Source organism: Neophocaena asiaeorientalis, unplaced genomic scaffold (genome assembly GCF_003031525.2).
Source record: "Neophocaena asiaeorientalis asiaeorientalis breed wild unplaced genomic scaffold, Neophocaena_asiaeorientalis_V1.1 scaffold110, whole genome shotgun sequence".
NCBI classification, from domain to species: domain Eukaryota; kingdom Metazoa; phylum Chordata; class Mammalia; order Artiodactyla; family Phocoenidae; genus Neophocaena; species Neophocaena asiaeorientalis.
The window spans coordinates 3877622-3895806 of record NW_020175053.1 but is presented as its reverse complement, the minus strand read 5'-3'; positions in this window follow the sequence as shown (position 1 = coordinate 3895806).

Genomic DNA, 18185 nt, shown 5'->3' with positions numbered 1-18185 from the left:
AAAAAAAAAAAAAAGAGGAATGGATGCTAACGGCTTTTATCAGAAACCCACTTATTGCAGCGTTGGCTCTGTTGCTAATGAGAAGCAGCGTACGTGTTTTTGGAAATGCCAAGTACATACCAAGGAAGATGAAGGAGCTGGAGACCAAACTGCTCCGTCTCCCAAACGCGCCAACTGTTGGGTTTAACCAGCCCTCCCCGCAGCGACCACATCCAGATGTGTAAGCCCCACACGGGCCCACAGAATTGTGAGCATGCAGAATGCTTCTTGCCTCCCTTTGAGAAGAAGCGGGGACGAGGGGCAAGCCGCTCTTGAGAACCTTCTGCTAGAACGAGATATAGAAATACTGTAAAGACAATTGGGGAGTGAGGCATAACCTAAGTCCAAATAAAAAAGACTGACTTTGAATCATATTTTCATATTTCAAAATAATGTCTCCCCTAAGAACTAGCATGGATGCTCAGAGTGGTAGCCTGTGATGAAGCAGTCGGTCTGGGCATTGATAACAACCTGCAGACCCGGAGGGCGTCAGGCTCCAAGCGGGGAGGGTCTGGGTGCCGGCAGGGCCCCGCTTTCCCAGGGCCGTCATGGACGCACCACGTTTGGTCTCTTCCAGATTTGCCAGTGAGGGCTTCCCCCTGTGCCCAAGTCCTGCCAGTGTCCACGGGAGGGTTCCAACCACTTTGGGAATTAATCAAACGTTGAATGGCCAAGGGAAGCTGTATCTGTCTCTCACAGCAGGCGTCTCCGGCAGGGCCCGCTGTGCCGCATGTTTGCCCTTCCCAGGGTAAACCTGGTTACCCAGCACAGTGAGCCTTCTCGTCCCTGCCTGATGAGCGGCTGCCCAGCCTCTGCCCTCTGCTCATCCCAGACATCTTCTGACCCCACCCATCACCTGGGGCCAGCCCAGTGTCCCTTCATCCCTCTGAGGCCACCCAGCTCACAGCAATGATGACAGGTACACCCACCGTGCTTCTGCCTCTAGCCTGAAATTCACAAAGCGCCAAAACACAAAACTTTCAAACTCATTTGGCAGCAAAACCTGCCCTGAATGGCCGTGAAGCTATTTATAGTCTCTATGTCACCTACCTAGTACAAGCATCCAGACGTTTCTCTGCAGAAATATTAACATGCTTGATGATGGGGTGCAGCCCCCGCCCCTGCCGTAGGTTTTATATGGTATATGAATGACACACGCGCATTACTCCCTTTCTGAAATCTGAGAGATTCTGAATTCTGAGACACACCTGGCCCCAGGGCTTTCCCCAGGGGCCCTGGACCCACGCGAACGGCACTGACGTGGCTGTAGCTGGTGCTGGGGTTACAAAGAGGGACAGCGACACCAATCAGATGGTTAGGCCAGTTTGATTTCTAGGGACTGGGGTTTATTTGGTTGACTAGGGGAAGGCATTGAAGATTTCCGAGCCAGAGAAAGGCGAGATCACGTGTCTGGGTTTGCTCTGTTCTGAAGTCCCTTCTATGAGTAGGAGGAGGTGTGGCTCAGTGGAGCGTTGACAATCGGTACGTCGGGGAGAATGAACCAGGGAGGGAGGTAGAATGACCAGTTAAGGCAGCAACAAAATCGTCCTGCAAACGGGGCCAAGGGAACCCGGGCTCAGGCACGTTCCCGGGAAGGGCTTAGGCACAAGAAGCACCAGAAACTCCAGCTGCCAATCCCGGGGGCAGCGTGGAGGCAGAGCTGGGGAGAAGGCCGAGCTCCAGTGATCAGAGCCAGGGCCCGAGGGCAGGGCTGGCTCAGGAACGAGGGCCTGGACCCAGGGTGACAGGGCGTCAGAGTGCCCCCCGCTCCTGGCCTCTGGGTTCACTTGGGGACACAGGGCGCCCTAGCCCCCCATGCTTCTGGCTCCCTGGGCTGCGTTCAAGCAGACGACATCCCAGGAGGGAAAAAACAACGCGAGAGTCGGGTTTACACGCGCACACTTGGCTGAGACCCGAGGCTGCCTGGTGCCCAGCCCAGGAGCAGCCACAGGGCTCCCTGGGGCCAGCACTGTACCCTCACGCAGGGTGGCTGCAGGGGCTCAGGGACCGTGAGCAGGGGACCCACGGGCCTGGCACTAGCTAGCGCTCAGGACGCAAATCGATGCTAACGAGCATCCAGGGGACTGGCCTGTGGACGGGTGTGAACCAGGGTGTGTGGCACCTTCCACAGAAGAAAGAGGAGCAGCAAGGCTTCCAGGAACAAATGAAAGGCAGGTGGCTTCAGCAAAGGAGGAAAGAGGATGTTCAGCTGTTCTGGCATCTGGTGCAGTGGATTTCCCTTCCTCTCGGGTAACTTTTGCAGCTGGGCATCCGGCGGGGCTGGAGCTGTGGACCAGGGCCTGGCTCCTGACGGGCCTGAAGCCCCCATCCCATCGTCCTGGCCCTTTCCCGGGTGAACTGCCTTGAGCTCCAAACGTGGGCACCCACCTTAGGTTTAACTTTTTTTGTTTCTGTTTTATTGAGATATAATTGGCACAGAGCTCTGTATACAAGTTCAAAGTGTCAGCATAATTACTTGACATATATATATACAGCAAAATGATCGCCACAGTAAGGTTAGTTAACACCCATTGTATCAAATAGTTGCCCCCAAAAATGTTCATTTCCTTGTGATGAGAACTTTTAGAATCTTCTCTCTTATCAACTTTCCTATACATCATATAGCAGTGGTAACTGTGGTACCATGTTGTACCTTACATCCTTGGTTCTTATAAATGGTTTGTAAGTTTGTACCTTTTGATCCCCTTCAACAAATTTCCCCACCCTCAGGCTTCATCTCAGGTAACCATAATTCTGATCTCTTTATCTATGAGTTTTTTTTCCTTTTAGGTTCCACATATAAGTGAGATCATATACACTGTTGGTCTTTGTCCGTCTGACTTATGTCACTTAGCACAATGCCCTCAAGGTCCGTCCATGTTGTCACAAAGCCAGGATTTCTTTGTTTTTTTATGGGTGAATAATATTCCGTTGCCCACATATATACCAGGTTTAACTTTTAATTACTATTTCTAGGTGGAAGAGATAGGGCTCTTTGTAGCAAGCCCAGGTCCCTATAGCAAGTCAACAGCAGGCGGTGGGCAGGGCAGAGGGGACCCGCAGAGCTGGCCACAGCAGAGGGAGTCAGGCACTGAGGGGAGGGGGGGCCACGGTCAGCGCGAGGTCTAAGGTCCTCGAGGCAGGAGGAAGGGAACATTTCGTTGGGGGGAATAGGTGCCGTGCCCCAGGGTGAGGCAATACCATTCCCAGACAGGAGCTACCATGGGTGAATTCACTCCTGCAAGGACCCTGCAAGGACGAGGACGGGGTCCCAGGGCTGGAGAGACTGAAAGCACATGTTAGGTTCTGAGACTGGCTGGGATGCTGCGGGCGAGACAGACCCATTCGATCCATCTGTGCTCGAAAGTAGGGGCTGGTCCAGCAGCAGGGAAACGCTTGGGGTCCGAGGAGTCAGACTCGCACACCCAGAGTTCACGGCAACACTTCTTAAGATCATCCCAGGGTCTGTGTGGGGCACTAAAAACTGAGAAGGGAGGAGTTAGCAGAGGTCAGGTGGCCCCCATCTCGAGGGCAGGAGATGGCAGAGTCCACGTGCGAAGCAGGGCCCCACGGTTCGTCCTCATTGTTCTATCTCCCGTATTTACACTTTTCAAACACTTCAGAAGAAAAAAATGTCCAGAACCTAAAAGTGTCCAGTCACTAAACCAACTTCAGTGACTACAGTGAGTGCCATTGACATGGACCCCAGCCTAGTCCTTTCTGGGCTTCTTTTATGTCTTCAAAAGCCCAATCTTCCTGTCATTTGGGACATTAAAAAAAATACACCCAAAGAATATTCTTTCAAGTGCATTGCCACTGCAGCGAGATGATTATTACCCTGGCTATTAATCACTGTTATGGTTCCTACTGGCATGAGCTCTACGTCTTCCCGGGTGCCGTCCAATCCCACACCCAGCCAGCGTGTGTTTTGCCTGGGAGCAGATGTCCACACGCTGATCTGAGCAGGAGACACCAAAGCAGCAGGTGTGAGAGGGGCTGAGTGTATTGGAGAACAGGTGAGGATCAAAAGCAGGGGGCAGGCTCCACCCCGGGGCGGATTACAGCCAACGGGCCTGGGAGCGTGCCCCCCAGGGGACATGGCAATGTACAAAAGCAGGGGGCAGGCTCCACCCCGGGGCGGATTACAGCCAACGGGCCTGGGAGCGTGCCCCCCAGGGGACATGGCAATGTACAAAAGCAGGGGGCAGGCTCCACCCCGGGGCGGATTACAGCCAACAAGGGGAAGCTTGTTTCAGGAGCCATTTCCCCAGCGGCGCCCAAGAAAGCTCAGCCGGGAGGAGAGAGAAGCGTGAAGAGGGAACTGGAGAGCAAGGCCAGACCCCAGTGAAGGACAGAGAAACCAAGCCGATGCCAAGATCCAGGAACAGCAATAAGACAGTCCTCGAAGAAATTCAGCTGAAAATCAGAAAGCGCCCCTGGGTCCCACCAGGCTTGCCAAACTCTAAGCGTGCTTTTTCCTACAGTATTTGATTTATTTGACTTATACTTTAGTGCCGAATTTTCTACAATCCACACGCACCAGGGTCCCCGGTGCCCACGTCTCTTTCCCTCACTAGGTGGTGAGCTCCTCAAAGACTCACCTGGCTTCTGCCCTGCCAAGCACAGCACCTATAACACAGCAAGCGCTAGCGCACAATAACTGAATGAATTAAGGACCAAACGGAGACATTCTTAAAGGCTCCGAGTTGGAAAGAATCTGGCGTGTGATGAAAGCGGCTGTGCATGGCAGACGGAGGAGAGAGCCCAGGAGGGAGACCCGTGAGGCCCAGCCATCCTCCAGACACACGCAGACACCTCCGTGCAGGTGCCAGGCCTTCCACGCAGACACTCAGCCCTTCCAGAGAAGTCTCCTCCCCGTCTGTTAGGGTTCGGAGAACAGCAACAGCAAACCCAAGAGACGAGGTGCAGCCCAGCGATGCATGCTCCGGGGAGTGTGTCTGTGGTACAGAGTGGCTCAGACAGGACAGGGAAGAGCTGACGGGTTCGATGGAGCCGGGGAGGCAGAGGAGAGAGACGGGGGAGCGCATGCCACCACTTCCGAGACTCAACATTTGTTATCAAGACTTTAAAGAAGCTGGGAGGGTCCCAGAGAGGTCTGCATGTCCCTGTTCACAGTGGCACCCATCACCTCGCCAGGGTCTCCATGTAACAACCCACACGGGTCGTGGGGTGCTTTCTGCCCATAAACTCTGAATGGAGCTGTGTATTTCTCATGGTTCTGGAAATGCCTGGAAAAGAGCAGGGACCAGGCTTAAAACTAATCACCAGAGAGAAGTTATGAAATATTGCAACTGCTGCTATGTCCATTTTGGGGAAAACTCAACTGGAAGTAGACACATCATCCCTTTATTGGAAAGTTGATCCAAACCACCTCAGATGGCAATGATTTGTCAGGATATGTCTATGCAGTATTTTCTCTCTTCAGCATCTCAAAAGTCCCAGGTAATTTAAGGGCAATTAACCAGAGGCTTCCCTCTGATTTTAGTCCAAATTTCAAAGCTTGTCTCATCCAAGCTTGTCTAAAAAGGAGCTTCTCCAAAATCCATGTGTCGGAAGTTTCCATGTGAGTAACGGTGGCCAAATCAAGACAGTGTTTTTGAAACGTTGAGGAGAAACCGGGTCATTAATGATACTGAGCTTTGTTTCTCTGCCAGCCAGCGTGGCAGTGCCCTTGGGGAAGGGAGGAGACTAAAGGGCCAGCATGGACTGCAAGGCTCTGTTCCTTTCAAGGGCCGTAGAGTTCTAAGGTGCCCACAGCTACCTTCAGGCTGTCACAGTGGCACAAATGAGAGTCCAGAGGTGGCCAGTGAGGGCCGTTCCCAGGATGAACCCCCCTCTCACTCATGCCCCATCCGCAGAACCCGTACAGGGTAAACAACACAAAATCAGAGACTTGCTCCCGGTGTGCACCTCAGTGATTTTCAAATGGGGGCAGTTTTGCCCCCCAGGGGACATGGCAATGTACAGAAGCATTTAATTGTCACTACTGAGGGGGAGGGGGGCGCTACAGGCATCTAGTGAGTAGAAAGCAGAGATGTTGCCAAACATCCTACAAAGTACAGGTGTCAGCTTGAGCTGCCACAGCAAACACTGCACGTTGCGTAGCTTAAACAACCGAAATTTATTTTCTCACGGTCTGGAGGCCGGAAGCCCAAGTTCAAGGTCCTGTAGGGTTTGGTGTCTGGCAGGAGCTCGCTTTCCGGCTTGCAGACAGCCCTTCGCCGTATCTTCCCATGGCAGAGAGAGAGCTCTGGTCTCACTATGCTTCTAAGGGCACTAATCCCATCATGCAGACCCATCCTCGTGACCTTACCCAGCCCTCGTCACCTCCCAAAGGTCCCATCACTAAATACCATCATATTGGAGGTGAGAACTTCAACATACGAATTTGGGGGGGAAACAAACATTCAGCCCATAACAGCCCACAGCAAAGAATTATCAGCCCAAAATGTCAATAGTGCAGAGTTTGAGAAACCCTAGCGCACTGCAAAGGGCTTCACCTCCGATGTCCCTAAACCATCCTCAGAGTTATTCCTCCTCAAACTCATAGCTGCTCAGCCAGCATCTCATGAGCTGAACCATCTCATAAAAGAAAGCAATCTTCTTGTTATTTGTAATCTGATGGAAACTATGGGAGGTCACAGTACACCCAGTGGGGATTCCATAGAAGGGAGCGCCCCTGCCCCATCGGTGTTCTGGAGCAGAAAGCCGGTCCCTGTGTCAACTGATGCTTACAAAGCTGGGGGTCCCTGTGGGAGCTTCTTCCACCACCCCTTAGAGAAATGAGGGGTTATGCTTCACCCAGATACATCTATGTCCCTGGCTTTATTTCTCTCCTATGAGATATGCAGTGGCCCGGCCATAAACGAACAAAGATCAACTCTTTTGGCTTGGAGTCAATTTGATAAAATACTGAATAGCAGTATCTTAATGAAAAGATTGGATAGGAATAGAATAGAAAAGAATAGAATAGAATAGATCAGATGTCAGTGCATAATGTGTAGAAAAGGGCAAGTATTGTTTCATGAAGTTCCTGTTGCGGTTTGTACGTGTGTGGATGGGAGGGGGATACCAGAATAGGAAGTGAAAGTTTCTTCCGGTGAGTTGTAGTCAGAGAAGTTTGAGAACTACAGCAATTGCTCCAGTTGCTCTCCCCGGGGATCGTACTAACCAGGAGCCGATTTGCTCACAGCCTGCGCTTGAACAACACATACGGCAAGCTGGATTACCCACCATCCAGCAGGCCTTGTCAAGCCGCCTTTTCAAAAACCTCCTCCTCTTCAACCCATTCTGTATTCCTTTCAGGGTTTGGAACACTCTCTTGGCCTCCCTTCAATGTACCCTCTATGACTCCAGTTGCCTGTGCAGAGCTCAAGTGTCAGCGCAGAGACCTGCTGTGATGTCACTCGTGTCAATTAACTCAAGCTGTCTGCCTCTGTCGAGTGTCCGCACGTGTTGGCGGCATGTCCCTGGAGCTCAGGTGGGGCTGGGAGCGTCCTGGGGATCAGACTCCAGACGGAAGAACCTCGGTGAGACTTGAGAGGCTTCCTGGCCAAGGCGTCCTCTCCCACCTGGCCCTGGTGAGGCTGGGCCTGTGTCTGAAAAGGTGACCCGTCACAGCCAGGCTTGGGGATGCTTCCGTGTGACCGCTGGCTGTGGACACTCAGCCGCTCCCCTTCCTGTTCAAGATTCACAGACGCTTACAGTCAAGTTGGTGGCCGAGGTGTCCCCTGTGCCCAGAGACTGGCCCTGAGCGTCAGGACAGGCCAGGGCTCAGGGCTGACAGCTCCTGGGATCACTGGCACCCTGCTGTTTCATCTCTGCCTCACGCCCGATTTCTAAGCAGTGTTTTACAAATAGGTGCTCAGGACATCTGTGCGCATGGCCAGGATGAGATGGCCATCAGAGCATCAGAGCTCATTATGCAAACGGGCAACAGCCAGAGAACTTCAAATCCTCACCTAAGTACCAGAGGAGGGCTTTTCCCATCAAGTGTGGCTTTCAAATTGCTTCCAAGGGTGAATTCACAGAACTGTCAGGAACTCTGGGGACTGGGGCCTGCGGTGCATCTGATCACACTTTACTTGCGTGTGGCTTGTGTGGCATGTGGCAGTGGCTCCTTGTGATGTTAATGAGCACGAAGGTATCTAAAATCATGGCCGGACCAAGTTGAGTACATTTCCATTCCTACAAGATACAGAAAATTGGACATTTTGTCTCCCCTTCCCTTCCTGTTCGCCTCCCTTACTTTGATAAGACCTCATTTCAAAGTGCCTCGAACAGACCCATTTCATCTCATCTTTCATCTCAAGAAGCAGGATTCAAGGAGAGACCGCCTCACCAGTTAAAGCAGAGGGTCCTATAACACGAAAGTTACTAATAGACGTTTCCAACATTCCCCAAATGACTTTTTGCTTCCCTCAAACTCATGGCTCAAGCTTGAGCCTTAAATCCAAATACGAGTGTATCATGAAAAATCGGCACAAAATGAAGTAAATAATTGTTTTTCAAGCAGGATGAACTTTAAGATGCACAGACCTCTTCTTCCTCTCTGTCTGAAACCAGACAAAAAGACCCACCTGGCAAAGGACAGCAGTGATGGAAATCTCTCTCCCCGTCACGAGGATGTCAGTACTCAGAACAACGCCCCCTCCTGAGTCACGAGGCCGGTGCTTTTCCATAGAAATGCAGCCTGTCCAGGGGAAGCTCCTGGGCCGCCTCTGTGCTCAGATCCGAAACATGGGGAGGGAGGCTCGAAACTGAGGTCTCAGAAGCCGCTCTTTACTCACCATCAACAACAAACAGTCCAGCAAACACGCCTGGTTTGGCAGGTTGCCATTTGGGGTTTGTACATTTGAATATTTACGTTGATCCTTGGAAGCCAATAAACATTTGGCATCTAAATGTTTTTCTTTCATTTTCCAGACGTGAGTTATGATGTTAACATAATGAACCTTAGCAAAACTAATGACACTCCCCTCCTGCCCCACCAAAAGTAATGTGAGGGACCCACCCTGGAGGGAAACCAGAGCAGAAGGACCCTAGCCGACTGGGGAGGCAGGGCCCGGGCTCCTAGAGGCCAGTCTAGGGTTCGCGGAGGAAGCTGTGCTACCAGCAGGTCCCCACGATGCTGCAGGGAACATCGACTCTCGGCCTGAGCTAAAGGATGCAGAAAGAGAGAGGGTGCATGTGATAACATCAGGATTGCACGCTCAGAGGCTCCAGGAATCACCTCACGTCCATAGTCTATCTCCCTATAGCACTGCCTGGTCCCCCTCTAAGTGACCCCCAGGGCAGTCGCATGGGGCTGCTCAGAGTGTCCATCGTGCCGGCCGTAGATGGAGTGACGGTGCTGATCTCACCACACTGTTGGGAGAGGGATAGCCGTGAGCCTGGCGCACACTGAATGTGCCATAGATGGAACAGCTTCCCAAAAGGAAAGAGCATTGTCGTTAGCATCTCACTGCGAATCAGCCCATCAGGTGACCTTCTTCTTTCATGAGAGGGTCTGTGCAGGACAGAACACTGGCTTGGAGCTTGGAACCGAGGCTGGAGGTGGCAGGAGGGGACAGGAACATACAAGGGGAGACGGAGGAACTTGGGAGACAGACTTGGCTTACTCTGTGCTCATGGGGCAGGGAAGCTGCAGGAGGAGGGGAGACAGGAACATGGTTGGGGGATGACTAGGCCTCAGCCAGGAACTGGGACTCAGGAGACAGAGACACCAAGGAGGGGCAGCCAAGCTGAGCACAGCCCTGGATGCTGCCAACACAGGGTGAGGGCTAGGGGACCAGGGAGCAAAGGATGCTTGAGAATCACAGAACCGGAGGGAGGGGGCAGCCAGAAAGCACTTTAAATATCCTGTAGCTCAATTTTCATTTCACATTTCACAGAAACTGAAGCCAGGTGGTTAAATGACTTGTCCCATGTCACAAAGTAAAGTTAGAACTCAAATGCAAGTGTTTCCATTTAAGTCTAATGACTCATAGTGCTTTCATAAACAGTACACAGATAGTCACAGTTTATTTCCACATTTCTCCATAATACAATCAAGAGCATGGTGGGGTTGGTTTGAACACGAAATCCCAATACTGGGCACTAAAGCCACAACGGCCTCCTCGACCTCAGGATCTATCAGGGAGGGGCTCAAAGCCACGGGGACTCAGGGAGGGTTATCTTCATCCATTCCATTATCTGGCAAATGTCAGCATGTAAGGCGCGTCAGGCTCTGAGGGTCTTATTTCCCCACGAATAGGCAACACTTGCAAACGGTTTAAGTGGGAATCCCCTGGGCTTCCTGAACACGATGGCTTCGGCTGAGCTGTATTTATCAGGCCATAGTGATTGAAGTGCAGAACCAAGAACTAAAGAAAGTAAACAGGACAGAAGAGAAACGGTCTTGTCGTAAAATCAGTGTGTGAGGAAACAGTGGACATTTTCATACTCTCAATACACAGACTTAAAATGCTGACATCTCTTGCCACGTCACGAGGTGGGAGAGTGGGAGCAGGTGACCCTCGGTGGTCTCTCCAGGGACTGAGTGGGACCAAACCCCGGGGAGGAGAGCCCCTCTCAGGAGACTCAGGGATGAGAGAGGAATCCTTTGCATGACCTTCTTTGATAAACTCAACTCTTTTTTTTAACTGAAGTATAGTTGGTTTACAATGTTATGTTAATTTCTGCTGTACAGCAGTGACTCAGTTATACACACATATACATTCTTTTTCATATTCTCTTCCATTATGGTTTATCACGGAATATTGAATATAGTTCCCGATAAACCCAACCCTTTGTGAAATCCAAGTGGCTTACTGGTTCCCCAGGTCCCACTAAGAATCCCTCCTGTGACAAGGGCTCTGTTGCCCCACAAGACGTGAGGTCTCCCCCTGGACTCAGATATCAGCCAAACACCCTGAGCTCCCCCGAAGACCAAGCATTCTGGATATGAGTAGCAGTTGGATTGATTGGGTTGGGAAGAGCGTCCAGCCATCTCAGAACGAGCTCTCGGCACACCTCAGTTTCCTGGATGAACACTGACCAGGGTGAGTATCACCAGGGTGAGTATCTGGCCACGTTAGCCTCCGAGACTCGGAGCAACAACCCATCCACATACATGAGAACGGTTCCCATTTAGGAGCCTCTGCTTCTCTTTTATCATCTTCCAAAATTCAATATAGACTCTCCAGGCTGGACGCAACTCAGCTTGAGCGTTCAAGCCATTACTCATCAGTTGGGGAAAGAGGCCAGGTCACCATCTAGTTAATGTTTACCCTGCTGAGTCTGCCCTGTGGCTGATCTTTTTACATCCCTCTTCGTGAGAGCTGAAAACTAAACAAACTATTTGCAAGACGAAGGGGCCTAAGGGGGACAGCTCTCTGCAAGGGGTGGGGGCCCTGCCAGGCGGGATGTTTGTCTGCCTGGCCTGTCCAGATTCTCTGACCTCCGCTGTCAGACCTTCCCCAGCTCTACTGAAAATTCTATGTTCAACTGACAGCACCAGTCCGAGGCAAATGATCTCCAGTCTCAAGTCACTTCAGGAAGTTCTCCATTCACACTTGTCCCTTTGCTGTTACCTCCCTATAAAATGCAAACATGTATATTTTGTATGTCAAGACTTATAAGTGACACTTGAGTCCTTGGTGTTCCTCAGAGTCACTCAGAGCCGAGGCATACTGCAAATGAAGAGTTTTGCGATGGCTTTTAGGACACATCCCAGCCCTATGACTTCAGGGCTGATTTCTCAGTGAGACTAAGATCAATTGCCTCCTGGGCATCTACATTTCAATTCAACAAGCCTGAGGCCAAATTCATCATCTTCCTTTCTGTAAAGTCATCCTCCTCTTCTGGTACTTCTAGCACCCCACCCTCTTACTCCTTCCTCTGCTCCCTGCTTCATAAAGGGAACCACCATCAGCCCAACGATTCAACCCAATGATGAGAGATGTGACGTTATCCTGTCTCCCCATCGTTCAGTCACCAGATCTCACCAGGTGGGACCCTACCACTCTTCACATCCTGCACTCTGCCTCCACCTCCATTGCTGCTGTGTTGGTGGTGGGGGAGGGGGGCAGCCTCATCTCCCACCTGCATTAATACAACAGCCCCATCAGGCTTCTCCACTTTCAGTCTTGGCTCCCTACACTTTTCCATACTGTAATCAAAAGTGAGCTTTCTAAAGCAAAAACTCTTATGAAATCATTCCCTCTTTTATAATATTGGTGGCTCCTCATTGCCCTCAAGATAACACCCAAACTCTTTAATATAACTACAGAACATTCATTCAGCAAGTATTTATTGACCATGTTCTCTGTGCCAGGTCCTGGGAATAAATGTAAGCAGAGCACACATGGTCTCCACCCTCATGGAGCTAGAGGGGCAGGGAAGCCAGCACCACACACACAACCACGCAGATCAACATCTGACTACAAGCTGTGATTGGCACTGTGAGAGGAACTGTGATGTGGGATGAGAAGTTGTGGTGGGTGGGGTAGGGGATGAAAGGCTCCTTCAAGGAAGCAGTGAAGTGGTCAGGGAAGATTTCCAGGAGGAAGGACCACCATTTATAAAATCTATCTGATAGGAGGCAACTGCAAAGGAGGTCAGCATAGCTGGAGTGGAGAGGGCAAGACAAAGCATGATAAGAGGTGAGACTATAGGGGTAAAAGGGACAGAATCACACCATCAGGGCCATCAGGTCACCCAGAGAATGACGCCCGGTTCTCCAGTATGTGCAATGGGGTCATCGGGACTGGGCATCTGGAGGAAGCAGAGATTTGGGAAATATAAACCAGATCCTTGGACAAGCTGCATTTGAGGTGGTTTGAATCATCCTAGGAAAGATGTCACATAGGAAGGAAAACCTGCCTAAAGCAGCTGGAGTTGGGCATTTGATAAAAAAGCCTTGTCTCCTGCCAGCCCCCTTCAGAGCTCTCTGCTCTTGCTCTGCAGACACGCTGACCTACTTCCAGCCCCACAGCCCTTCTCTCCCTCTTCTTTTGGAGCCTTGCATTCATGGACCCTCTGCTCAGACACACTGTCCCAGCCTCTGCCTATGCTTTACCTGCCGATCCCCTACTTGTCCTTCAGAACCTGGCTTAGACAACTACCCCAGCAGAATGTGTTCCCAGAGCACCCGTGCTTGACCCAGAGGTACAGCAGCCTTGGTGCTGAGACTGCCTACTTTCCCGTCTGTTCTCACCACTACACTCCTAGCTCTGGGACATGTGTTCAGAAAGCATTTGTTTAGTCTAAGAATGACAAATTATTTAATTATTTATCCACAGAATCAAGTAGTTCTACAAACCCCTAGCAAGATAAAGAAATGCACAGCTGGACACATCACAATAAAACTACAGAAAACCAAAAAGACCAAAAGAAAATCTTATAAGCAGCCAGAGAAAGAAGACAAAGTAACCTCAAATGAGCAATAATTAGACTGACAGCTGATTTTCAACAGAAGAACAATGAAGGGCAGAAAACAATGGAAAGATGACTACAAAAGACGGGAGGAAATTACTGTCAACCTAGTATCACACTGTACATGGCAAAAATAATCTTCAAGGGTGAAGGTTAATGCAGACACCTTATACCAACAAAAGCCCAAGTATGCAAGTGGTAAGCAGACCCACGCTAAATGAAATACTAAGAAATTTTCTTCTTCTGGCAGAAGGAAATGTCCCCAAATGGAAGACCAGAAATAGTAAATGGTAAATACATGGTTACATACAAATGAAGATTGACTGAATAAAACAGAACTTGTACGTGTCTGAGCAGAAGGGAAGAGGGGCAGTTCTCTCAGGTCAGAACAAATCAGCATCAGTTACAAAGCTTAGAAAAGGAAGGAGGAAGGAAAGATACATTAATTGGGAATCTTCTATTTTACATATTTTTCTAGCACCTGGCTACTATTCCTAGGGATAAAAACCTCAGTTTCTGAGGATTTTTAATACAACCATAACTTTACAAGATAAACTCTTATGAAATCCCACTGATCCTTAAATATATTGATTCTACACAGAGGGAAAAATAACCAAAGGACTCAGGGCCACCTCTGAGTCCCAGTAGAGTCTTCTCTGCCCTCCCCACTCCAGGGCTCAGCACAACAGAGCTTACTTCTCACACACCAAAGTCCTTGCAGGTCCTGGTGACTCTCAAGGCAGCCGTCCTCCATGAGCTAGCTCTGTGATTCAGCCTCAGGGCACCTCCGTGTCTTCCTGGCTCCCCTATTGTGGCTCCCACAATAGGGGAGCAAAAGTGCAGACGTAGCAATAAAACACTCTCCTGTAGCCTAGAGAAGTCACATGGCCACACAGGTTCCAAGGGGGCAGGAAAATGGCTCCCCTAAGAACTGGGAACTCAGGGGCTGAAAAGTAGCTCTCCGGTCTCAGATGGTCAAAGGCTAATGCATACTTTAATCATCCTGGTCCCCAGCATTCTCAAGGCTCTCTGACTCTGAACTATGCCCAACTCCACCAAAAAACTCCCATTGGCTCAATACAAAGTCAAACTCCACGTGACATAAAGGTCCTCCATGAGCTGGCCCTTTTCTCTTTCCATCCTCAACATCACCCTCCCCACCTGCTCTGTGCTTTGGCCATAACAAACAGCCATTGTTCCCCAGCCCCCACTACAAAGGGCTGCAGCTTCCATCATTTTCACTGTGGTTCCCTCAGCCCTACCTGTCTGGCCACCACCTGCTGGCTGTGGAAGCACCACCTCAGCATCCCCCAGTGAAGTAGGCTCTACCCTCTCTCCCCAGCTCCTGTGCTTCTTGAAGCCCAGAATCCTCTTCACCTCTGCATCCCCGGGGTCTAGCAGAGTGTCTGACAGAGTATTCTTAAATGCTTATTAGCTGATTAAGAAATGTATACCAGCTCTTCCATTTGGCATTCAGTGGCTGTGTCCCCGAGAACCTGGGTCCTCATTCCCTGTTAATAAAAAGAATGGTAGAGAGTTAACATTCACATGGTGCATAGGACACACAGTACTATTCTAAGTGTCTTACACGATGTGCTAACGCACTTGGCCCCCCCATCAGCCCTGGGAGGGAAGCACCATGTATTAGTCCTCTTCTCCTGGTGAAGAGCCTGGAGCACTGATTGGCAAAGTGCCAGGTGACACAGCTAGACCATGGCGGAGCTAAGATGTGGATCCACACTCCCCAGGGAGAGCCCAGGGCCATGTCCCGACGGCTTCTCGGGTTCCGCACACAGACCCTCTGGTGGAGGCACTCCACATGCCATATCTGCCTATGTGCAGTGCCCCATCTGCCGGAATCAAGGGCAGGTTATGCTCCTGCAGTTCACGCATTGTCCCTCTAAACCCAGAGGGGACAGTGGTGGTGTGTTGGGCTGATGGCCATGGAAGCCTGCTTCACCCTAAGTCTCTCAGATTGACCAGAGGGCACACCAAGGAGATATTTAAAGCTCATGAGAAAAAGATTCACCCACCATCCAGTGACAATAACTGATAACTACAGAGCAGAGAGTCTTCTAAGGACACACATGTATTCATTCATTTGATCCTCGTAACAACCACTATGAAGCGGATACTATCACCAGCCCCATTTTATCAGAAAGGGACTCACTCTGAGCACCAATGACTTTGCCCAAGGTCACCAGGCCCCTAAGCGGCAGGGCAGGGATTCCAACCCAGATATCTGGCTGCAGACAGAGCAGTGGAACCTGGCCGCCGGCCAGGTCTCTTCTGGTCCACAGGGGAGGCCTTGTTCAACTCGCCTCCCGGGCGTGCATGTTCCAGCCTCTCTCCCTGAAGCTCAGAACCGCGCTGCCCTGGCCACCCTGCACAGGTGCACTTTGCTGTGATCTGCTCTCTTAGGCTCGGAGGAAGCCACGCTTGCAGTTTCCTCCGTGCACAGCGGCCCAGGAAGGCAGCCTCCCAGGGATCGGTGGGCGGCCTCCTGCCGTCGTCAGGAATGAAGGCTGAAGACAGGAGCTGCCCCAGCCCCAGGGAAAGGGGCTTTGTGCCACCTCTAGTCCATTTGTGCCAACCTGACGCGATTGAAAGGATCCGTCAAAACGCACACGCGCGGTTTTCGTGACCTCTTCCCTAGAAGAGAAGAACAAATCAGGGAGATGCCCGTCACACCCTGTGGTTCCAGCCTCCCTGCCGCTGGGAGGAACGGGCTCCAGGCGAGGCCCACTGCTGTGTTTACTAGAAGCTTCACACCACCCCGTGGAAGACCCCAGAGATATGGACAGGGGACCGTAGCTGTCAGGCCTTTTGACGCAGATCCTGAGGCCCCTGTATTGATCCTAATTTGTCACCCTGGCCCTTCTCATGGCTGATGACTAAACAGACTTCAAAACAGTTTTAATGCTGTTTTCTAGGACTTATGGAGGATTGGAACCTTAATATTTGCTCACTGTTATCTCTGAGCAATTGGACAGATACGAAACCCAACTCATTTCAAATAACCCCAAAGTGTTCGTGATGTTTCAGGAAACATGAACGGCAGCAGTTAAGGCAGATTTGGGGGGGATTCTTCTTTTCTGACACGGCGGGAGATGACTGGGCAATGCTGAGACCTCCCTGAGCCCCCAGATGTGACTGGGGATCTCAGCACCTCGGACTTACACCTTAATGCAGCAGCAGCTCCGATTCCTTATTCCCTTAAACCACAATGTAAAGTGAGGTCATAAATCAGAAATAACATGAATGTGTGGCTAATGCCCCTCTCAGTCGCCACAAAGGAATACAGGACACTGAATCGTTTTCCAAAAGGCACCTCCCACAGACATGACAGTTCTCGCTTATGATTGTTCTGTTCACGTTTGTTTGGGAGGCAAATGGAAGGGAAGGGGGCTCAGGAGAAGAGAGCTGTTCCCTTCACTGGGTGGAGTCAAACCATAACATTCCTCTGAAGGAAGCATCTCCTCTTGGCCTTGCCTGTGTGCCCTCCTTCTCCCTGAATCACGGAGGCTGGTGTGTAAGAGAATAGTGATAGGCTTTGCACAAACGAAATTACAATATTTATGTTAAACTCACAATAGGCGTGGTCAGTTAACCCACCACTGATTCACCCACACATAAAGCTCATTATGCAAAGCTCCTCGGATGCACCTTCTACCATATTCTGTTTGGAAGCCACTCTTCATTCCAACGATTACAGGAAGATGTTATAGTAAAATCTTCATTTCTCTTATCTGTGGTCTCTCGACTTCACGCACATTTTGAAAAAAGGCACGTTTATCTTCCTCTCAAGCCTTTGAATTTAAGGTTGTTGTCTTCTCTTTATTCCTGTAAGTGGTCTTTCTTCTCTGATTTTTGTTGTTTTTAAGATCTGAAGTTACCTACTATTCCTTGAACTTCACAACATAAATGACTCAGGAGTTACAGCCAAACTATAAACAGTATTATCATCATCTGAGGGCGAGGGGCAGAAATTCCTGGGATTATGAGGTTAATTCATTTGAAAAATAACAGTATGTGTCTGTCTTCTAATATTTGAACAAATGTGGCCTTGGCTACTCCTCTATCTTATATCATTTCAGAAAGTATTCAGGTACCTTTATGAAGGTCGTTCTCTCCACCTTAGGGAACAGTGTAACATGGAAGAGAACGGTACAGACATAGACCTGGGATCAAATCTTAGCACAGTGTGACCTTGTTAGAAGTTGACCTTTGTGAGCCTATTGCTCACCGGCAATAAAATTATCTGACTCACAAAGTCACTGTCAGGATTAAATGAGAAAATAGTTGGGAAGGATTTACTCAGTATAGAGCCTGGCATCTGTAAGTGTTAATGAAAGCTAGAAGTAGTGGTACCCATTTTAATGTTCCAGAATAGATTCTTTAGCTTCGGTCTATAAAACATTGAGTGTCATGATGTCACAATCACACACACACGCGTGCGCACGCACACACACACACACACACCTTTCCCTGTGCTGCTGCTGCTTTTCCATTGGTTCTCTTCCTTGCCGTGAATTCTGTGGTTGTTGACCTGGTGCTGTGTCTTCTCTTTTAGGCTTCCAGGAAAAGAGATACCAAAGAGTTTGTGGTTTCTAAAAAGGTTCTTACTTCGAGTGACAAGGTCTGCGTTAAAACATGCTTGACACCATTAATATCCTTCTTGGTGAAATGTCCACTAGTGATCTCCAGAG